Source organism: Chroicocephalus ridibundus, chromosome 5 (genome assembly GCF_963924245.1).
Source record: "Chroicocephalus ridibundus chromosome 5, bChrRid1.1, whole genome shotgun sequence".
NCBI classification, from domain to species: Eukaryota; Metazoa; Chordata; class Aves; order Charadriiformes; family Laridae; genus Chroicocephalus; species Chroicocephalus ridibundus.
In genome coordinates this window covers 71,502,113-71,526,416 of record NC_086288.1, presented here as the reverse complement: position 1 = coordinate 71,526,416, position 24,304 = coordinate 71,502,113, and the positions used below count along the sequence as shown (strand labels likewise).

Sequence of the window (24,304 nt, the reverse complement as noted above, 5' to 3'; positions counted from 1 at the left end):
GGTCTTTGCTGTAGCTTGCAAAATTTTACTTTGTTACATTTGAGTGCCTTCTTGTAAGAGTTTCTAAGTATTCTATTATAATTCTTGACAATTTGGTATCTGTTTTAAATACCACACTGTGTGCTGGATGTGATGGCACAAGGAGAGACAGCATCGCCTCTGCCAAGACAAGGAGGAGTAACTGTCAGCTTCAGATATTTCTAGTTGTTTTCTTCACCTCCCTGGTGGTGATAATTCTCTTGTGCTTACCGTGAGATTTTATCAGGGGTGTATTCTGTCCTTTGAATTTTGGGCAGTCATCCTATTTCAGGCTAGCGATCTCCATGTATTTTAATGGTGACGCAATGTGTTGAAACCCAATATTTCAAGAAGCAGTTGAGCCCAGCCGTAAAATGGGAGTCATAAGGCTGTGCGTTAATCACAGTGTTAAACTAAAAAAAATCTCTTGAATAGTTGAGTGTAACCCATCTTTTATTTTGCAGAACCTTTGCCGTGTTGGCCATCTTAACATCTCAACAGCAGCACCGGGAATATAAAAGTCACACTGGAAAGAATTTTTGAATTTAATAAATAGCTCAGTGATTTATGGCTTAAACATACATCACTTGTTTATGCAGCTCACTAGTCAGCATGCCCTAATTTTCCCCTCTTCATCCCAGGCTTTGGAGGCTCATGGATTTTGGCTCTGGACGTCGTCTTGTTCAATCATTCATTATAGTCAAGATAATTTGCTTTCACATACATTTTATTTTAAGGATCAGGTTCTGCTTCTGTATAAATGAGTGTGAAAACATACACTGAAGCTCCTCCTGCCTGCAACAGTCCTGACATCAAACTTAAGGGACAAATCAAACTATCGTGATGTGATCCATGGATTGATTCTCATGGAAGGGGACAAGGAGGATTAAATATTTTCATTGATCTGTCAACCTTGCTAATACAGCTTTTTCTTAATATAACAATTGAAGTGCCTTCCTTAGAATTGTTGTTAGTGCTGCAACTGTTTTGTTTTCAATAGCATCTAAATAGTGTCACGTACTACAGAAGATCAAAAGCTCTGTCTTATTTCAATGAATACTTTCTCACGTATCTCTTCACGTGTACTCAAGCCCTGACTATAAACCTAAGAGGCAAATCTCTCATGGTCTCGAATTTTAAATCAACATGGGGAAGGTGCTCTCATAGTCCCTTTCTCCATATTTGTTCTTGTTTAGTTTTAAATTTTATAGTTGAGTAAATGTCACCTCTGGTGGTTAAAGTTCAGGTCAAGTTACATTTTGCTGTGACCCTCCTGCTCTCTGTTGCAGACACCAGGACTGTGGTCTGTCAAGACAGGAAAGTTCACAGATTATAGCCTAAGGATTATTATTTTTTCCCCTCTCTTTCTTGGATATCCTTTCATCAGGCAAGAAAAACTGGATTGAGGGAGTTCTGTTAATTGAGAGTTTTTTGTAAATAACAGTGATGTTTGCACCCTACACAATTTTAGAAAGCATTATGCATCGCTGAGGCTGATTTAGAACCAGATGGTTGATTCTCTTTTAATTTCCCACTTTATTCGTTAAAATAAACATTATTGTGGAAATACTTGCCTGATGAGAGGTGGCAACAGCCAGTCGTAGTCAGACATTTATTTAATGAAAAACAATACAAATATGTATTTGACTTGCATGGCTTTGTGTAAATGTGGGGAATGTGTGGATATAATGTGTGAATGTTGCTGGTTTATTCAAATCTCCTTCGGGCTTTTGTTTTGGGTGCTGTCTGTGCATATTTCTTTTACAAATCTGTGTACGCCGTATGTATTGATGTAGCCCCAAGACTTTAAAAAAAAATAGAGGGAAAGATAGGTAGATTTCGAGTTATAAAGGAGTCTTTGGGGAATGCTTATAGCCACGGAGGAGTGCTGCAGCCTGCTCACCAAGCCGAGCTACCCAGATGACAGCTTCTTTCCCAGGCTGTTACCGAATATCAGCACGTATATGCCCAGGAGGCTCCCCAGAGATATGCTCCCATCCCGGTGGGAATTCTGCCTTTCTTCCTTATGTTCCTTAAAATGTTGAGCAATTGGAGAATATATAGACATGGCTGAGGCTTGTGTTACCTTAAAGGATGTTTATTAGAATGGAGGCCGCAAATGAGAAAAACCTAATAAAATAAAATTTCGGAAAGAGCCTTGCTTCCAGTAGCCTTGCTTACTAGCAGATGAGAATTAGGAGTCAGAGAAAGAGAATCTAATTCTTCAGTTTCTTCATCATCTCTTCTCTTCTGCCCCTTTCTGCCATCTTCTCCATCCTCTCCATCCTCTGCTTACATTCCTGCAAATCCTGTGCGCTAATTGAGGAAGAAACGGCAGAAGAAATAGTAAGGGCTAATCGATTTCATCCGTATTTTGTTGTTCATGCTGGAGAACCATAATTCTGGCATTTGTTATCTTTTGAGTGCTTGCCTTCGCAAACTCACTGTTGTTCCTTTGATGCTTCCAACATAATTTCCCAAGTAAGCAAACAAAACACTTAAAAGCTGAAACAACATTTTGACTGTTGAGAATGGTACTTATTTTACTGGCAAGTTCAGATAATTTGGCTGCACATCATAGCTGTCGGCTGCTTGCAGTAGTGACCAGTGTAATAGCAAGTTGTCTTCCAAACGGACCAAATATTTATCAGCGGGTAAACATACCATGTAGGCTTTGCAGGTATTTGAGTATCACAGAATGGCAGGGGTTGGAAGGGACCTCTGGAGATCATCCAGTCCAACCCCCTGCCAGAGCAGGGTCACCCAGAGCAGGTTGCACAGGACTCAAATAGTACTCAACAGAGTACTGAGTTTTATGAATAATGGATTCAATTTGATATTTTCTGCCTATATTCCTTTAGCTTTTTTTGTCTCTTCATGCCAAAGCTCTTTTCCCCCACCATCCATCTCTTTTTCCTCCCTGTTCATCTGTTTTTACACCCACGCCCATTTCCAGCCCATGGCCCCAGTTCTTCCCTCTGCCTCTCCATCACCCACATGGATCCAGTCCGCCCTTAGCTCCTTGCTGCGCTTCCTTTTATGGCCCACCTCCTCCTCGTCTACCTTTGGTCTCCCCAGGCTCCCCCCTGTAGGTTGTCTCCCACCTCTGCTCCATCTGTGTATGTAAGTAGCTTCCTTACCCTTCGTTATTCCTAATTTCAAGTCAAGCATTTATGGTGGGGAGACTTCAGTGACCAGTTGTGGTATCCCCAGATGAAAATGCCATGTTCTTTACTCTCCCACTCAGAGATCACCTCTGTTCCCCAGAACAAGCTACTGTAGGATAGTTCCAGCCACAACTGGTTGCCAAATTGATTTTTATAAAGGAAAAAACCAAAAATAAATGAAGGCATTAAGCTTATTTTTGTATAGCTCCTTAAAACCCCTCTGTTGCTACATTTCTCCCACAAAACACGTACTTATACCAGTCAGGGATGGAAGTGGAGTATGCTGGGTTTGTTCCCACCACCCTACTTTAACCCAGGTTTAAAATAGGAACCTTGTCTGTCTATCTGTCTTTTTATGACTAACAGAAAGAGGTTTTTCAAGGGTATGATTCATCTTGTTTAGTTGGGTGTGTTGAACCTGCCTTATGAAGTACTTGTCCCACCATTCCCAAGGGAGAGGCATGAGAACCATCCTTCACCAAGCTGGTTATGTACCTACGGAGCAGACATACCTGCCTGGCTTGTGACCTGTCTGCAAGGAGCCACAGCGGGATGGGGACGGTCACTGCCCAAGCCGCTCCTGGGGGCTTCATCAGTAAAGGTCAGGTTACAAAGGTTGGATGTTGCTTTGGTTTTGTTCATAATTATTCATTTGTGCCTTTCTATTTACTTCACATTCTGCAAACCCCTTCTTTCTTCAGAAATAGTCTTATACTGAAAGTTCATCTCCTTTCACCGGTGCTGTCTTTGTCTAAAGGTCTGGATATTTGACTTCAAGTTCATGGCCCTAGCTTATATCCATGGTGGTTCCTTCTCAACATTTCTCTGTGCAGAAAATAGACACTTCTCTGGCATATATTTTGAGAAATAAGAATATTTATAAGTGATATTATATACTCATTTACCGGTTTTATAAGACAACAAATTACACTGGTATTTTTTCTTCCATTTTCCATGCCTGTTTACCATCTGCTTCTCCAGCAGCGCAGTGTTTCTGGCAGATAGATAGGAACTGGGAGGGCATCGTGCCTTTTATTTTGCAGTAAGTGAGGGGTTCTGCACTTTACAATGAACGTGTCCCTTCCTTAGCTTACTCCCTAGGTTTGAGGTCCCATCTTGTGTCTTGCCTGTGCAAATAACTTCTTCCAGTCTCGTAGTGGTAGACAGAGCGGTTTGGTTTGTTTTTCCTTGTAGCAGCTGTGATTGTTGATTTAATATCTATTTGATTGTCATATATTCACGAGTATCTCTTTCCTTGTTTTGAGGAGATAAACTGGGATGAGTCATAGAGCACTTATTCCCAGAGATAGCTTCAGCAATCGAAGCGGGACCATGAATACTTCAGGCAAAAGTACTAGATATTAGGCATAGATGGTATGAAGGTCACTGGTTTTTGTTATTTTTCCCCCTCCCTAAGTAGATGAAGTTCTCTTCAGACTGCAGAAATACCAATTAGTGTGCTTCATTCTGAAATGTAATCGGATTTAAAATGTAAAAAATCCCTTTCGGCTACAGTGTAACCGGGCCCCTAATTATGAAAGGCATATGTTCCCCTCCATCCTTCTTCCCTCCACCCATGTAGATAATTGTCCTTCTTGAATGATTTCTTCTTTGTAAAAATCTTTGTGACGTTGAACTCCTGCTTTGCTCAAAGCAATGCTGTTATCTGGTGCATTAGGTTGGTGTTGTTGGATTCTCGCAGGGTAATATACAATATAGTTACACTGATTACTTGCTATTTCGTGTGTCATCTGTGTTTTGGAATATCTCAAAGCTTGTCAGTCTTCCGCTGGGGATTACATCATTTTGAGGGTCTCAACCGGTCTGAAACAAAAGCATACTTCAGTGGTAAAATATGTATGCCCGGACAGCTGGCGGTCTTTCAAGGCTCCAAACTTGACACAGAGTTAATCTCAGAGTAATGTATTTTCTTCTATTCATAGTAACTAAACAATTATTTCCATGCTGGATTTTTTTGCCTTTTTTAATTATTTTTTTCCTTTTTTAATGTAGGGTTTTCTTTATGGATGGTAATTACTGACATAAAATAGAGTTCTTTATTTTTTTTCCCAGCCACTGCAGGATTTTTTCTGGGGTGGTGATTTTGGTTTCTGCATGGTCTTTGAATGTTTTCATAGAATCACAGAACCATAGGGTTGGAAGGGACCTCTGGAGATCATCTAGTCCAACCCCCTGCCAGAGCAGGGTTGTCTTGGAGCAGGTTGCACAGGAACGCGTCCAGGCGGGTTTGGAATGTCTCCAGAGATGGAGACTCCACCACCTCTCTGGGCAGCCTGTGCCAGTGCTCTGCCACCCTCAAAGTAAAGAAGTTCCTCCTCACGTTTAGGTGGAACTTCTTATGCTCAAGTTTGTGCCCGTTACCTCTTGTCCTGTCGCCAGGCACCACTGAAAAGAGCCTGTCCCCATCCTCCTGACACCCACCCTTTAAGTATTTATAAGCGCTGATAAGGTCCCCCCTCAGCCATCTTTTTTCCAGACTGAAGAGACCCAAATCCCTCAGCCTTTCCTCATAAGAGAGGTGCTCCAGTCCCCTAATCATCTTCATAGCCCTTTGCTGCAACCTCTCCAGGAGTTCCCTGTCCTTCTTGAACTGGGGAGCCCAGAACTGGACGCAGCACTCCAGGTGCGGCCTCACCAAGGCAGAGCAGAGGGGGAAGATGACCTCCCTCGACCTGCTGGCCTGACACTCTTCTTGATGCACCCCAGGATGCCATTGGCCTTCTTGGCCACAAGGGCACATTGCTGGCTCATGGCCATCCTGTTGTCCACCAGGACTCCCAGGTCTCTTTCCACCGAGCTGCTCTCCAGCAGGTCAGCCCCAACCTGTCCTGGTGCATGGGGTTATTCCTCCCCAGGTGCAGCACCCTACACTTGCCCTTATTGAATTTCATAAGGTTCCTCTCTGCCCAAATCTCCAACCTGTCTTGGTCTGTCTGTATGGCGGCACAGCCTCCCGGTGTGTCAGCCATCCCTCCCAGCTTTGTGTCATCGGCAAACTTGCTGAGGGTGCACTCTATCCCCTCATCCAGGCCATTGATGAATATATTGAAGAGGACTGGACCCAGTACTGACCCCTGGGGAACACCACTCATCACTGACCTCCAACTAGACTCTGTGCCCCTAATCACGACCCTCTGAGCTCTGTCTTTCAAAAAGTTATCTATCCACCATACTGTCCGTTCATCAAGCCCACTCTTCCTAAGCTTCCCTATGAGGATGCTGTGGGAGACCGTGTCGAACGCCTTGCTTAAGTCAAGGTAGACCACATCTACCGCCCTCCCCTCATCTATCCATCCAGTCATGCCATCATAGAAGGCTATCAGATTAGTCAGACATGATTTCCCCTTGGTGAATCCATGTTAAGTGCTTCTGATAGCTTTCTTTCCTCCACATGCCTTGAGATGACGCCCAGAACGAGCTGTTCCATCATCTTTCCAGGGATGGAGGTGAGGCTGACCGGCCTGAAGTTCCCCAGCTCCTCCTTCTTGCCCTTTTTGAAGACTGGAGTGACATTGGCTTTCCTCCAGTCCTCAGGCACCTCGCCTGTTCTCCAGGACCTTTCAAAGATGATGGAGAGCAGCCCAGCAATGACTTCTGCCAGCTCCCTCAGCACTCTTAGGTGCATCCCATTGGGGCCCATGGACTTATGAATATCTAATTGCTCTAATTGATCCCTCACTCAATCTTCCTCAACCCAAGGGAAGTTTTCCTCTTTCCCCATTACTTTCTCCAAAGCCTGGGACTCCTGAGGGCTGGGCCGAGCAGTAAAGACCGAAGCAAAGAAGGCATTCAGTATCTCCACCTTATCCACATCCTCTGTCACCATGGCTCCTGTTTCATTCAACAGTGGGCCCACAACTTCTCTGGTCTTCCTTGTTTTGGCAATGGTTAATTCAAATTAACAGTTTTTTCTCTAGTGGTAAGCCTGATCTTGTTTTAAACATTGTAGTCTCTCTGCTATTAGCTTGCCTTTTTTTTCAGGGGCGGACCTTTGGGGAGAAAGTTGCCTGCACCTGCTAAGCTACCTGGTCCCCTATTGAACTAAACCAACAAATTGGTATCACAGAACATACCAACCCATCTTGTAAGCACTATTTTTGTTGTAAAGGCTTCGTAAGGGTTGATTTGAGAGACAACTAATTGCACTGGGGTGAATTTCATCCCCATACCTGCTATATAAAATGGCTTCAGAGCTGTAACGAGAAGGTGCTAGAAAAAACGGCAATGCAAAATTGGACCGAGAATTTGCCATGTGCATGCTTAATCTAGATTGTCATGCTATGCGTACTACTTTGTCAGATTTAAAAGATATACACTGCATTTAACTTGTTCTGAGGAAAACCTGTCTGCTAAACTAACCAACCCACAGCTTTTATTCGGGCGGCCCAATTCCAGGCTCCTGCCCTGGTGAGTCCTCTTTCGGTATCAGCTTCTGCCGTGGGGCTCACCCGTGGACGGGCAAATCCTGCTTTGGGAGCCGCTGCGTTCAGAAGCACGGCGGGAATCTCTCCCGCAGACCCACGAGGTAAGGGTGTAGCCAGCGTGCAAACACCTGCAGAATATTCTCCGCTTTAACAGAGTATCTCTTTTATTTTCCTAAAATATTATTTCATCAAATATTTTTATCCTGTCTCCCTAATGTTAAAAATTTGCCTTTCCATTTGAAAGAGGATTTAGGCATAGAGTTTGAGTAACTAATATGAACTAATAATAACAAATATAAAATATAAATGAACTGATGATATTAATTTATTTTAATTTGGCATATAATACCAATAAGTAAATTACTATTGTTGGGGATATATGTGTGGGTCTATTTCTATATTTGATTCGCCTGAAAACTTGTGTGAGTTAAATTAATAGCTTGCAGAAGGTAAGGTTTTCTCTTGATTTTTTTTGATAGATTTTTTTCTTTAATTTGCAAAGATTTCAGGTTGAGAGTTACGGTAGTGGGGAATTTATGCTTTTATTTCAAATAAGATGCAGACATCGCTGGCGTGACAGATAAGTTCTTTCTATATGTAGAAAGGCATTTAAATAAGTGGAAAATGAACACGAAAAAGTTCTGGGACATTTTTAAAGACTGGAGCTTTCAAAAAACACCCCTTAAAAAGGCTTTTTATCTCCTTTTAATTTATTACAGATTAATGAAATCTATGTTCCTCTTAATTCTAGTGGCATTTCATTTTAATTAATTTTTTTCTCTTTCTTGTGTGCAAGAACTTTCCAATAGAAAGAGATGAGATGGCTTTCATTCTTTCTTTTCAAGGCACACCACTGCCAAAACAGCACTTTGTAAGAAATTAAGCGGAGTTGTGCAGGCTCTTATTGCTGCTGTTTAAATACACGGCAAATCTGATTTTCCCATTGGTTTGGGTGCAAGTCATGCAGTCAGGTATCTAAGTATGCAGGTCGTGCAAATGACAAGTTTATTGAAGGGTCAGTATAGTTATCAATGGCAGCTGTTCATAGAGTCCTTAACACTGAGCTGAAAATTTATCTTTCGATTTGAATGGTTCTCACCTCTAGAAACGTTATAAGGTCTCCAGAGCATTACTATTTTGAACTAAATAGTGGTTATGTTTTTCAGTTTACTTAGGCATCAGACCAAAGATCATTGAAGTCAATGCGAATTCTTCCACTTACATCAGCGTGCTCTGGGTCATGCCCTTAATCAACTGTTGTGTTCGCTATCCAAACCCGAAGAGATTACGGAATAAAAACTAGTGCGGTACAAACCAAAATGGGTTCAACAATAGCCTTAAATACTAATTCTGCCTCCCGGCAAGCCAGTGGAAGATATAAAAGCATCCCATGGGAAAAGTTGGGAGTGTTTGTTGCGTTAAAGTTACCTTCCAGCTAATCTAACCTAACCGTGGTAGAAGCGTTTCGGCACGACCACCTTGCCCACACACCCATGTCAGTGATGAGAGGGTTGGGGCCGGCGATAAAACGCCGCGTGAAGTTTTGGAGCGTGAGTGTTTATCATTAGGCAAGCACCCGCTCATCTGTGAAGTAGAAAAAGGGGTTTGGTCTTTGTTTTGAAGGTCTTTTAATCAGAACAGAACAATTAGATTTATGCTGCAGAAGTTTTGAAAGACGTGGAGAAGGTGATAGTAATAATTAAGAAACTCTACATCAGGAACCCTGAAAATATGCTTGGAATAGAAAGTTCAGTAGTCCAAAAATTAGGTATTCAGGTATTTTACTGTAAGTTTCATAATAAGGAGAAAGAAGGAAATCTATGATGTTATGCAACATTACTCCATTAGTGTTCAGAGGAAAAACTGGAAGGGAAAAAACCAAACCAAAAGACTATATTTAACCCTTTCACATCATTACATTATAACTGAGTAATCCAGTGGAATTTAAAAAATATTTTTAAGTAAAAAAATATATTTGAGTATATATATGTTTAAGTAAAAGAAAGGGAAGGGAAATACCCTAATATTAAAAGTATTCCAGACAACCAAAAAATAAATATTCCAGACAACCAGACAAATAAAAAACGTGCAATAGAAAAAAATAGGTACCTGATTTTGAAGCCTGATTTTAAGGCAAGCATGTTCAGCCTTCTCTCTGGAAAGGCTTAGAAAAGCATTAAATGAGGCTAATTTTTGACGGGTCTGTTCAGGCCCTTACTGAACATCACAAGAGGAATATTCTTAGGGGTGAAAAACATTGTTAGATAGAAAATTATTGTGCCTCTGAACTGAGGGATAACATGAATAGTAAAATGGAAAATCCTTCACTCGTGAATCTGAATGTGCAAAACCTTTTACTTGCTTTTATTTGGCAGAAGCATTAGCCTTGTGGGAAGCCTTCATGATAGGAAACCCTTTTGTCTGTGTGATGCTGAATTTTAGCTTTGCAACAAGAAAAAGCACGAGCTACTCAAATGTGATAATGGTATTCATCTTAAAATGTAAGTTTCTTTAGTTTAATTTTTAAAATATAAGCTTTTTTTGAATTATCAAAAGGGAGCTGAAAGAAATGGATATCATTATGCTTAAGTGTTGTCTGCATTCCAGTTTCGTTCCATGCTGAATTATTCCCTTGACAAACAGGGTAGAAAGTATTTGTATTTCAGACGTTTTATGATTAATCAGCCTCAGTGTTTGTGTCTGGGTTAATAAAAACAGAGCTACTGTTGAAGGGTGGAAATAATCATGCTGGCTTACGCCTGCGTCAATGCTCCTGCCTCTGTTGGGTACATTTTTTCCAGCGTGTATCAAATGCCGTATAGAAGGTAGAGCAGTGATTGAGGAAACAGCTGCTAAAGGGCTGTTTAGGCAAAGCCTTTCACTTACACACTATAGGGTTTGGTGGCAGAGGTGCCTTGGTATTATTAGTGGTTAGTTATTCATGTTAGGTGCCTGAAATTCATTTTTGATGGTGGCAAATTCTCAAAAGGTGTTTGTTACTATTGGCCCAGGGGTGGGGACAGGTTAGGCTGGTGCTCCTCACCCCTGAGAATCAGGTCCATGTGATTTTTCTAATTGGCTTTGTGGTCCAGATGACGGAGCGGTTTCATTGAAGAGCTTTTGAGCAGAATTCTCCAGCGACTTTGAAAAGATTACCATTGAAGGTCCTTCGGTGCAATTTTCGGTCACCATGGGTAAAGTGCTCCCTTGCGGTCTCAGCTTTGGTAGAAATTGCTTCTCTGATGTTTTGCAGATGCACCCAGAGGGGATCTCAGCTCGGGTTTCTGGCCGCTTATCATGAAGCCGCAAGGCTCTCGGAGGGGCATCGCCGAGGACATCTGAAGTTCAGACTTATCAAAGAGAAGAAGCTGAGCCGCGGGGTCCGTGCTTTCCCTGGCATATCCGGGTTGGGTGGAGAGCGGGGTCAGTGCTGGGGATCAAAGTGGAGAGATGCACACCGTGAATACTGCCTTTGTTCCTCAACCCTGGTTATCAAAGAGGAAGGTACTTATTAGCACAGAAGTGAGAAGGGAGTGTTGCTGGCTTGAAAGCTGTTGTTATCTGGATTTTTGCATGGGAGTAGACAGAGAGAAGAAAATGTTCCTCCAAACACCGCCTTATCCACTAGTTTGTTTCATAATTTCCTTCACACAATCAATTTGCATTCTTTACAAGCTGTGTTTGGCTTCTGCCTTTTCTCTACCAAGGGGAAACGGAAGTAAGTGGCTCATTTTCTTGTATGACTTTGACATCTTCCACACTTCGTAAGAAACGGAAAATTTTCTTCTAAAGATGGTCTTGAATAACAAGCGTTTACATGGTTTAGAACGGGAGAAGCAGATTTTTTTGACTGAGAGCTGAAATTGTGCATGCGGCTTTATAGTGTAAGTTCTCACTTACGTGCACGGTGATGATTTGTTCAGATAAGGCTGCTCAGTTTGTCCAGGCAAATGCCACCCCATGAGCGAGTGCCATTGTATGTAAAGGTCAGCATAGAAAAGTAAAGCAAATGGTCACCATGAGATAGCCATGGTGATTTATTCTATTATTATAAATATTAACGTAATAATGTAAAATGCACGCTGGGTTTTTTTGAATAGCTACAAAAAAACCCGGTATTTCCATATGTAGGACAATTCAGCCGAAAAGAGGTTCTTTCTGTCCATTAGTCTAAGGACAAATAATGAAAAACTGTACCAGTTCCCGGTCACTATCGATCACGAGAGACTAATAGTGGTTTTACAGCGTCATTTTAGCAGGTTGCTGTTGGTTTTAGCTTGGATTAATTCCCTGATATGGTTCGCAGTGTAACTTGTCCATCGGCTCATCCCAGTATGACCAAGGGAACCGGTTTGCAGTGCCGGAGGGTGCTGGGAAGGGTGAGGACTCCTGCCGTCATCCTGGCTGCTGGGCAGCCGGAACCACCATTTGTTTCACGAACTTTAATGCCACGTGATTAGCGCTTTATCAGCCAAATTCATGGATTCTGTAGCTTTTCACCAGGGCATCCTCCTGCTTTTTCTGTTCAGTCTTTCCCCCGATTGTTGAACTGTCGGTGAAATAAAATAGCGGGCAACCCTCCTGGAGATAGGAGAAGCCGTGTCAGTCCTCCTCCAGCGCCCTTCAGCACGTAGCTGGTGCCATCGCGGTCCTGCAGCTTTTGTCTACTCATAATAGCAGAAATGCATCCTAATGAGCGATAAGTCGTGCTGTGGGATGGGGGCTAAATCCCACTTCCCCTTTCCCTCCCCATCCTCACAGCACTCGCCGGCATTTGTCTCCAAGGGCGCTGGTTGTATCTTTATATGCCCTCCTTTATTCGTTTTAATCTAATCTACCTCCCTTACATCATTCTCCTCTCTCCCTGCCGGGAAGTGGTGCCGAGGGGAGCTCCCCTGGTCCCCCGAGAGTTGTCCTGGGGAGATATCTTGTGCTGTCGAAGGCCCCATTTTACGCTTTGTGGAATGCAGATGGTCTAGACGCAAATTGCGTTTTGTCTTTCAACACAAAACCCCGCATTTTTAATGCATACCTCCAATAAATACAGCAAGAGCCCCAGTCAGCAATGGTACCTTAAGGCAGGTATTCCAGCTGTCTTGGAGTTTTATGTGGCATCATTATGGCATATTTTATATGTCCAGCTCAGGAATATGGGGTTGCTAAAAGCAATACCATACTGTCGGTGTGCTAATTTAAGTCCTTGCTGTGTTTTTTCATATTTTATTCTTTTTAAGTAGCTGTCGGTTATGCTGCTCCACAAGGAACTACTGCTTCAACAGAAGTCAGGCTTATTTTGTTAATCCACATTTGTACTACGTACAACTACACAGCTTAACCTCCGTTTGCAATTTTTTTTGATAGATTATGCTTTGCCCGCAGATCGTACCAATCTCTGTCTGGATGAAATGTGAAATTAAATTTTAAAAGCACAAGCGGTGTTTATTTTTAACCAATTATATAAAGCTTGCTTAAATGTGCTGAAGACTTTTTTAAAAAACTGATTTCAAAGACATTTTGATAAATTTAAATGCAGGTTTTTCCAGTTAATAATAGAACTGATAGATCATAATGTCATAAAAGCTTCACTTGGCTAGACCTCATCCGTTGCTATCTAGTTTTTATCCGTAAATTGGAAATTGGTTCTCTGTATCTAGCAACCAAAGATTTTCTCAGCTTTGAGTGAACTGGCCTTTGAATTGAGCTGGATGAATAAACTGACTTCAAGAAAATGTTCTCCCTGCACCTGCAGAAGAAGCTGCAGCTGCCAAAAGATGAATACTTCAAAAAACTTGGATCCCTAGGATTTAGCCAGTGATTTCTGCCAGTTCAGTACTTTGATGTTCTTTGAAAGTTCAGCACCAAATGCACAGTAATGGGGGTTATTATGTAAGTGTCGCCCTTTTTTAAAAGACCTAACATAATCTCAATTTGCAATCTTAATAAGCAAAAAAATCCAACTTAAATAAAACTGTTTGTTGGTGGAGGCAGTTTTTAATACCTGCTTTTTATTCATCCTCTTGTCGGGGAAGTCAGCACGGCCTTTCTGTACGACTCTGTCAGTGCAGGTGTTGAAGGTCAGCTGCCAGCAGAGAGAGGTATTCGTTTAAAAGACAAAAAGATACACCAAGGAGGGAAGCATCATTTCACTAAGTCACTAGGGATGGAGGGTGTTCATCTAAGGTTTCTGGAAGAATTTCAGGAAGGAGCAGCTGAGTTACAGTCATATATAACTCACTGAAAACAATTACCTCAGCAAAGAAACAGATGTGGCCGATAGCATACCTAGCTTAGGAAAGCGGGGATAACAAGGCCAAGTGCCGGGTCCTGCACTTGGGTCACAACAACCCCCTGCAGCGCTACAGGCTTGGGGCAGAGTGGCTGGAGAGCTGCCTGGTGGAAAAGGACCTGGGGGTGCTGGTCAACAGCCGGCTGAATATGAGCCAGCAGTGTGCCCAGGTGGCCAAGAAGGCCAACAGCATCTTGGCTTGTATCAGGAACAGTGTGGCCAGCAGGACTAGGGAAGTGATCGCCCCCCTGTACTCGGCACTGGTGAGGCCGCACCTCGAGAGCTGTGTCCAGTTTTGGGCTACAAGAAAGACATTGAGGTGCTGGAGCGAGTCCAGAGAAGGGCAACGAAGCCAGTGAGGGGTCTGGAGCACAAGCCTTATGAGGAGCGGCTGAGGGAGCTGGGGGTGTTCAGCCTGGAGAAAAGGATGCTAAAAGGTTGTTCCAGAAAAATCAAAGATCGTGATAATTTCCAGAAAAATCTTATGCAGTTAGAAAACAGGTTGCAGAACTTCACCGTGAATAAATGCAAAGTGGCAAGCATTGGAAAGAGCATGTAACACTCTCTTTTTCCTGTATCCAGTGAAAATGACATCTGGTAAGGTTTTTTTGCAAGTAAGAGATTAGCTGTATGTTTAAGCCTGGACAGCAGTTGTCAGATAAATTAATTTAGTATTAGCACCTTTTTGAGGGTGTTTTTTTGCATAAATTGAGATTGACATTTACAAATGAAATTATCTTCCTCTTTATTGTGTTCAGCTCTTGTCATAAATTAATAGAAAAAGTAGAGAAATGAAGCAATGGAAAGTGAATAGCTGGAAGATCATATAAGGAACCAGAGTTATCTGGAAAAGCTTGGAAGAGACATGGGGGAAAAAAAGTCTAAAACATGAGGTTTTGTGTGAAGAATTTTGTTCAGAGGTGTTATTCGCCTGTGATAGGGGGATGCTGAAGTTAAAATGGCAGACAGTTTAAATGCTATCAATGGAGATGTCTTCTCAGGTGTAGCTTTTGTGTTCGTTTTCTAATGTGAACCCAGGAGACGCACACAGTCACAGGGTGCACATACGCACTTTCACGTACGTCCATGAAGGTACGTGCCCGGGAAAGTCCGCCCATGGCTGGAAGAGATGATTCTGCAAAGGCAGGATCTAAAGCTAAATTCCTTTCTCGGGCTCTTGCCCGAGCAGACTTTGCAGGATCGTATCGCGAACAGTCACGTTGCAGGGAACACATGCTGGTATTTCGGATGGTCAGGTGTCACATCTTTAAAGATAGCACCCTTTCAGCAGGAAGAAGCCCTCAAATACCAGAACAAAATAAAAAAAAAAATAGAGTTAAATTATATCAGAGATATAGAAGAAATATATTCTTTTAGTAATGATGATGTGGTAGAAATCGAATAAAAGTGCTGTATTTCACAGTTGGACACTTCAAAGGATACTCCTCTCCCAGTAATCCTCTGATCTGCTTCATGTCACAGGTCACCTAAACAGTATTTACAAACCCCCTGGCTGGAGCACTCCTTCGGGATTTAAGGTGTCGCAACTTTTTTTGACATCAAAAGTTCAAGTGCACTGATACTTCTCTGGGAATGTTACAGCGGAGTTAATTTTTATGTAGACTCATGTTTATGAATATGTCTCCTCAAGACCGATGTGAAACTTGCCTGGAGAGGGGGAAAGGTTTTCTCCTGCCGGCCGTGTGATGAGGGTAGACGGTGTCTGGTAGTTAGCTGGGCGCTACTTCGAATGTGCCCGAAAAGGTGAGGGCCAAAGCAGGAGTCAAAAGGCTTGGCTTAACCATCGACCGGTGTGTCACTGAGAAACTGGTGTGAACTCTGGGTTCCTGTTGCGTCTGAATGTAACTCCTCCAAAGTCCTCTGCCACCTTGAAGAGTGAAATGCAACGATAGTAATTGCTGCTACAGTTTTGAGTGTGGGCTGGACTTGGATGTCAGGTCTCACTTTTGGCTGGTGTTTGCCGTGGGGTGCTCGGGCAGTGATGGTTTCTGCTCTCAGGCAGGCATCGTCCTTGGTTTGAGGTTGCCTTTCTGAATCCTCTAAGTCGTGAGGTTTGGGAATTTTATACTGATCAGAGAGCTGCTGGTTGCTTCAGTTAGCTGGGTCCTATCTTTTACTTTTTCCACAAAGTAAGTTTATTTTTTACCCTCTCTTCTTATTGCAAGCAAATGACAGCATGAGTTGATTACTGCAAACCCTTGCAGTAGGAAAGCTGCTCTGTGAAGCTGGGCTGTTAGGCACGTTGGCAGGCCTTTGAAGAGAATTTTTTTTCGTGCTCTTCTTCCTGTTTGTTTTTTACAGGAAAGGAGAGCATATTCAAAATGTTCCTACAGCACCAAGGTGAAAGGCCCAAGTTAGTTCCTTGGGTCATGGCTGAAATAAAACTCCCAAGTATTTTACTCTTGCCGAACTAGGAATGCCTGGTTGCTTTGTCCATGAACGATTTGAAGGAAGAGGGATATTTTTCCAAATCTGTTTAATTAAGATGCCTCTTCAGTTCTCCCTGTCCCTCATTTCAATAGGTTTTCAGAGACTTTCAAACCAGAACTACACAGGGCTCTATTTCAAGTGCGCTGTAAAGAGCTGATAATATAGCCTCTGTGGCTGGGGCACAGAATCTTCCTTATATAGCTTTTCTGAACAGGATACGTTTGTTCTGCAACAGATCTTGCGTTGTTTATTCCCGATAACTATTCTCAAGTCAGTATAAATGACACTTCCAGATAACTTTCTTCCTCCCTGATAACAATCTGGTAGTTTATACCACTTTCCAGAAGTGTGTATTTCTGTTTAGTTTTTTAGGGTGTCTTTAGTGTTTGGTATGGCCAAAGTCGTAATTCTTTCAGTATCTGCCAGCTAGATCGGTTTTGAGAAGAGTCTCTTCAAAGCAATGTCTGTTTAGAACTGACTTATTTATGTGTAGTTTCTGTTCTACAACAAAGCAGTCAAAGAAACGGAGCATCAGTTGCTGGTGCCTGAGAAAGAGGCCTGAGAAAGGTCTCAGAAAACAGGTATGATTTAGAAAGTCATTGCAAGAACTCTGTGTTCTGAATCGCTGTGTACTCTTGCACGTTTCAGATCTTATTTTTAAGGCTTTGTTTATTGAACGAAGCACTGACGGAAGCAGAGGCAACAGTGGGTCGTGCTGTGATCGGGATCCAGGGAGGTTACTAGCAAGGCTCTCCAAGGATGGTGCTCAGGACAGTTCTAGGGTCCCACAAATGGCTTCAGCATATTAGAGGTGTGCTCATCTAGGTTGCCGGTGACCCTGAGTTGTCAGTACAAGGGAACGTGGGCTGTCATGCAGAAGGAAACTGGACAACGTCAAAGCCTCATAGAAATGAGGTAGAATTTCATAAGTCAAAATATAGGATGGGACTAATAATAAAATTTTCTTGTCTGGAAAGAGTCACTGTGGTATATTACCGAGGGATCCTGAACTACAGCCTGGTGCATGTCAGGGCAGCAAATCACAGCCGGGCAGACGTGGCATCAGTGCTGCGGAATTGGGGCTAGGAGATTGCCTCCGGTTCTGTTTGCCCACATGCATGAAAAGTTGACTGTAGCCGAAAACAAGTTAAGAAGAGAGCATGTTGAATGCCAAGGAAGGAATTGTTGGGTGCTAAAGAGGCATATGCATTTTCCAGGATGGAGAAGAATACTTAATAAGAATAGGGAGCAGAACAGGAGTATCTTAGGTAGGGGCGCTAGCTAGTTTGAATTACATAGCGTAGCAAAAAAAAGGCAAAGAGAGGAGGTGGTTGCTCTCTCTAAAGACACTTACGAGGCAAAAAACAGGGAAACAGTGCTGTTGACTACATCTACCAGAAGATAATACTGGTGTAAAAACAAATAGTATATAAACCTGATCGTTAATAATGTAGGAAACCAGTAACAAGTTTCTAACTGTGGAGTAGTAGCACAGTTGTATGAAGGTCAGAGGGAGCAGAAACCCCCCTCTTGCAGCCTGTTCTCCAAGCAGAGCTCAGTAAATTAGTAGAACTGTGCAATGTGGTGGCCTACAAAAACAAGAAACTAATAACAAGGGACTGACGATTGTCAAGAAAGACTTTTCCAGTCCTTTTTGTTCCTAAGTTCTAGGTTGGCTAATAAGATATTGGAAAGCTAAATCCAAAGTATACAGGGGTTTAGAAGAGCTGTAATATCTCTCCTGCCATCTCTTTCAGGCATTTTGAAGTACTTTCTAATTTGTTTTCTGTTCCAACATTGCATTTACCAGTAGAAAAAGGTGCTGGAGGTTGCTTTATAGTAATAGAGAACCTCTGGAGCAGGAAAATCTACTTCTTACACAAAAAAGGCTAAGCAGATTATTTAATAAATGTAAAGAAATGGATTGACCCTACTGTGCTTAACTGTTAATATGAAACTGCATTTCATGTGAATTTACTCTTAGCTCATTTGAAGCATTCAGGTGATGAAAGGATTTCCCTTATGAAGCCCCGCTCCCCTCTTATGCCCTCAGCTATTTATTATTTTATGAAAGCCATGCATTTGAACAATTCAAAGCTTTTATTATTTGATTTCTACCAACAATTGCTGTCAAAGATTCTCTTTGAGAAATCATTTTGAATCAAGATGAGAAGGGGCTCCAATTTCGTATCACCAACAAAATTATTATATTTGTCAAATGTTTGTTACAAATGCGATAAAAAAGGTAGTCAGAGCAGGATCCACTTTAATATGTACACATTCCGTACCCGTGTGTATAGATTCTCCTGTTCATGTCTTTCAAACAAAAAGGCAAATGAAGTTTCTTTAGTCTTTACAACATCATTATGCGTGGGGAATATATAGATTGCGCCAGTGATTTGTAGGACTTCAGCAATAGCTACAATCCCTCGTTATAATGCACTCCAAAAGATGATGTTCAGAGTGGTTGTAAACTGAGACGAACAAAATTAATTAGCCTGCAGCACAGTTACAAAGTCTGCCAAGCATACCCTGTCCACTTCCATCTTCACGGCTCTGGTTCCAGCAAAGATGTTGTGGCTCAGCCTCCCGTTAAGAATGGATGCTTGGAGCCTGCCTGACTGCCAAGAGCTGTGTAATTGGGACCTCCCTTCTTCATGGCTTAACAAATTGAGGACTCACCAACTACAATGTGGAGTAGACCAAAAGAACATGCTGGGGCAATAGGATTGAGTGTCAGCGCTCCCTGGTGCCATCCTCTTCTCATCTCCCCGCAGCAGTAGTTGAGCGGCAATAACTATGCAGTGCGTTTCTGTTGCGCATGCAGAATGGTCCTGGCACATCCCCAAGGCCCTGGATTCTCCGGGGATGGGCTGCACGGCACGTGTTGCTGCATAGACTGGTGCGTGGCTGAGATTTCTTCTACTGAAATATGGGAGCCATGTGTGCGCGTGCCTGGATTACGTGCCACGACCGTGCAACGTCATCTGGCCAGGTCTGCTCGAACCACCCATCCAGCGCGATGATCCTGTGCCACACAGAGTGGGCTTGTTACATGTTGGAGTAAGAAAAGGGAGTGACTCCCTTCCGCACATCAAAGCAATGAGAGCTGAGAACCCGGAGACTGTAAGATTTAGGAAGTATAAGTCTTTGGCATTTTTTTCCTCAAACTAATTTTGTCTAGGGTCATAATTAGGCTTGGCTACACATCTGTCTTTACACTTCTGTGAGGGAGCATAGCTGTTGTAAATATAAACGTCTTTCCAACTTCCATTTAATGGATAATTCCACAAATGTACAGTATTTTTAAATTGATTCTCCGCATATTTAACTTCTAAAGGCACTGAAATAGAGAGACTTTGCAAAGCAGCATCTAAAACGTAGCACTTAGGATTGCGAGCAGCTGTGTATGGGAATCGCACAATGCACATAATGTACTGTGACGGCAGGGGAGGTGGTTTTGCAGAGAATTGATGCATTTTTTAACTTTCAGGGTCACTTTAGACACCGCTGTGCAGATCAGCCCTCAAAATTATAAGACAGAAGAAACTAATAAATATTTTTATGAATGCAGAAGTTAATAATAAGAGTGCCTGCAATAACATTTATGTGATCAAGAATTAAAGAACATAAAAGCATTTTTACATGAAAGAGATAAATTTTCTGAATAATCTGTAAAAGAATTTAAGTCCATTTGAAGCTCAGATTAGGGTGGTTTTTTGAACTGAAACAATGTGTACCTTTCAGTGTGGTTAAAACTTTTTCTCAAATGCAGGCATTTTTTTTTTTTTTTAATTTTTTTAAATTCTATAACCACAGAAAATACGCGTCCGTTTTCTTTCTGCTTTAAAAAAGACATATTTCAGCTTTATGAAGGAGGTGTTCTCCGCGGAACGGGCGCTGATGAGAACCATGCAGAGAACAGGAAGTTCAGAAGACGGGGGATGGCAGCCGAGAGCGGCTCCATCTGCTCTGGAAACGCAGCGCTGTACGGCGGAGGCCAAAACAACTGACAAGACAAAGTCATTATTTATGGAAAGACTCTGAACTCTGGCCGTTTGTCAAGCTGACTCAAGTAGTCTGCTGCTGGCCCTGATGAGCTAGCAAGTATCTAACATAGATTTGTGCTCTAATAAATGTCAGATACAGAGGCGTTACTGAAACAAATTGCTAAAATATTAGGAGAAAAGGGGAATGTAGATTGAACAGCGAAAGATCCCAACGATGAACTTCACTAATAAAGACTGAGGAGGATCAGAACACCTTATTTTCAAAAGAAAAGCATGGAGGGGAGCAGTGCGATGTCCCAGCCCTGAAGCCAGTGGCAGAACTCGTGTTGACTGATGGGGAGGTAGGGTTTCACCCGCTGCATGCAGCGTTTCAGTGGACTTCTCCATCCCTTTGCTTCAGGAGCTGGGATGGTTCACGTCTTTGTGAAATAGTTTCAACGTCTGCCCATTTAGTAGAAGTTCCAGTCCCCAGGCCAATGAAAGCATGCCCTGTTCTCTTTAAAAATGTGCATCAGCAAGGACAAACATTGTCTTTTAGACTAATAAAAAATGATTGGGATGACGCTGTGCTTTTTTTATGTTAACCTCTGTTGAAAGCTGGAAGCTAGAAAAAAAAAAAGTCCACTGAAAGAAGTATGGATAATTTCATGGCCAAGTCAGGTTGGGTGCATTTTTTTGTCTGTTGCTTGGGGGTGTCCCAAATCTTGTCATCATTCTCAAATATATGAATTATAGTGTGTTAGAAGATTACCATAAGGAAGACTTCTTTCCATAGCTGTATAGCATATATGCTATGTACAGTCAACAACTATAAATTCATGTGCCTTCCTGCTTGATTGCTCCACTACCTGAATTTAATAGCGTTGAAGAATTTGATGTCATCTTCAAAAAGCATTGTGTTTCTCCAGTTAGTTACGGGCATTTTCCTATTGCAAAAATATTCGCTAAACATAGGCACTTCTTAAAAAAAAATAAACCCAAACCTCCTAGTAGGAAGCCTGTCTAGATTCATTGCTTGGCTGCGTGACACACAGCAAGAAAGGGAGCCACATGTTCCTGTCTGGAAAGTGATCAGTTACATTATTCTAAGCATTAAAATGTGTCCGTATGTGTGCATCTGTACACACAGAGACACGCATACTTCAGATCGTGCTGATAATGACATTTCCAGTCTCCAAAGAAAAATAGATTGTGTACGAAATCCTTTATTTACCAGGCATAGAATTTCATTGTGGTCTACCCTTCGACTTTAAAAATACTCCCTGTTATGATGGCAAGAGCAGTCTTGGAGCAGTTAACTGATTCTGTGGAGAGCCTCTCATTCAGCCTGTTACTGAATTTAAAAAAAGGAGTACAATGATCTCCTACTTTATTTATCATATTTTATCTAGTGTAAGGGCAAGGTATGTATATCTGTAGTTCTGTATAAAATAATATATCCGTTATAGCCCTGTACAGTGGATATTCTAGAGTGCCGAGAGTCTCACGATGAGTTGTAGTCATGCGACGCAGTCATTTATCACATGCCTGTGACAGTCTCACCTGCACGCTGGCCATTAATCTGTTCTCCAAGAACATCTAACATTGCTGTCCCCAGGCAATTTTGCAGTTTTCCTGCATAGAAAGGCCAAAAAAAAAAAAGTGCTACAAAACTTTTCTTTCCATCCTATCAAAGGTAGAACTTCCTCCAAAAGTGCTCTCAGTGAGGTCTAAAATGAGCAAGGTTCAGTATAGAAGTAGTGATGAAGCTGTGGATGCCCCATTATTGGAAGTGTTCAAGGTCAGGTTGAGTAGGGCTTTGATCAACCTGATCTAGTTAAAGATGTCCCTGCTCATGGCAGGGGGATTGGACTAGGTGGTCTTTGAAGGTCCCTTCCAACCCAAACCATTTTATGGTTCGGGGAAGCAGGATATTAATAACGTGGGTGATTTTGGAAAGCTATCACTTCTAACCTTCAACAAGGTGGGGGCAACCGCATTTCTGCTGACCCTAGAAAGGCATCCATCGCAGGCACTGCAAACTGTAGAGGGCTTTGGCAAAGGTAGTAGTTTGGAAAGGAACGAAGCCATCTTTCAGGCATTGGGATCTGAGGATATCACCTCGAGTAGGGACTGTAGATGATGAGGAAGCAGCTGAAATAATACACATGGTCTGCAGCTCGACCCAGCCTAATTAGGAGGAACTGGAACAAGGCTTTGGGACCTCCCAGAGTTTTGCTGGTGACAGTAATAGTGGTTGTAACAGCGCCGAATCTATATGGGGCTTTGTCTCTCTGTCAGAGGGTGGCGTAGAGGGACCCTCCTAGGACAGAGTGCAGAATGGACCATGAAGTCAAGGTACAAGCACAGACCCATGCTGGATCATGCCTTCCCAGCACTTTTCCTATCACAATGTTCCTTGCTGTCAGCTTAAAAACAGCCACTTTGGGGGCTCTGAGTATTAGGTCCGATGTGATGGTGAGCCTTCTGCAAATAGCAGAACCACGCAGCGGTGGCTTTACTCTCTCTTGTGCCACGCGTTATTGAACGGTGGTTTATGGTCATGAAATTGAGCTGCATTTTTCTGTCTCCATCAGGAATTTGTTTTTGTCAGTAACAAAACAAATGCATTTTGTCAGTAAATTTATTTACTTTTTCTTCACTTAATTGTACTTTTCAGTGCAGAAGACAAGTCTTGGTTTTGGGAAGGGGAGAGGGGTCAGATATTTTGCAACTGAGCAGCCAGTTCCTAAGTTCTGCACTACAAAGGTTATTGCGCATTTTTACTGCATTTGATACTCATTATGCTGTACATGATCTGTTCTTTCCATGAGGAATCCTGCAGATGTAAAGGCTCACACTATGATTGGTTTAATTAGAAATAAAGTGTCAAGAAACTTGGCACCTTTTTTATTCTTTGTTCAAATAACAAATGCTAAACACATGGGCACCAATCAATTCCTGGAGCAATTTAGCTGATTTGAGTGGCATTACAGCAGGGGTCATTTAGTCTATGACATTAATTTAAAATGATTTTTTTTTTTTTATTGGCTTCTCAAATTAGTGTTGCCGTCTAAAAATCTCTGGTAAAAAGAAGAATAGCCTGAGAGCCATGAAAAGCATCTTCAGCCATACTTCCACTTGGCAAGTCGTTTGCGAGGCGATTTTCTGAATGTTGCTCTTTTGCTAAGGTTGGAGAGAAGAGAGAGTATTTTTTATGAATCCCTCTTTTTTTGTTGTTTCTGGGAGAGTGACAGCTTTGCAGCTTACTGAAGATCCTCTTCTGCAACTAGAGCTCAGGCGCGTCCTTGCAAATTGTCGGCTGAAGTAGCTTGCTGCTGCGAGTTATGGGCAGCAAGGGTTGCAGAATTGGGCTCTTCAGTTGCAATATTGTCAAAGAAGCTGTTACAAATAGTCATAAGATCATTAAAATGTTTTCATTGGGATTTGCTTTGAGAAATAGCCATTTCACATGCCTTTGCTGCAAATGTTAATTTGTATGTGTGTCCACGCGCATTTCCAAGGTGCAAAATTAGCAAATGGCTTGTGGAATGGATCAGTAAAGCTATTGTGCTCTGTGGGGAAGGGAATAAACCAGCTATTTTAACCCCGGCCGAGGCTTCCCCTCTCCTGGGCTTCCTAGCGGATCCTTTTGAGATATATCTGTTCGCGAAATAAAGCCACTTTTTATGCTTTTTAGTACTTGCTGACTATTTGCCAAGGATTTCTATGAAGTATCTGTGCATATCGCCTGAGACAACACGACGCTGCTTCCCCCGTTTCCTGTGCTGAATGGGCAGCCCCAGCGATAAACTGTAACACTACTCAAGGTAGGAAGGGTGAGCTGCCAGAAACTATTTATCACTTCACTGGCTTTGTACCATGCACATCCGTCTGCAGTTAAATTGAGGTTATAAGAGGAGTTTTCTTTTTGCTCCAGCTTTGCCA

At 42.3% G+C, this 24,304-nt stretch overlaps 1 protein-coding gene across 1 annotated transcript in view; it reads left to right on the top strand.

The window, feature by feature from the left end:
• Positions 1-24,304, top strand: part of SCFD2 (sec1 family domain containing 2) — a 208,178-nt gene that overhangs the window by 99,415 nt on the left and 84,459 nt on the right. The gene's annotated exons all lie outside the window — the stretch shown is intronic.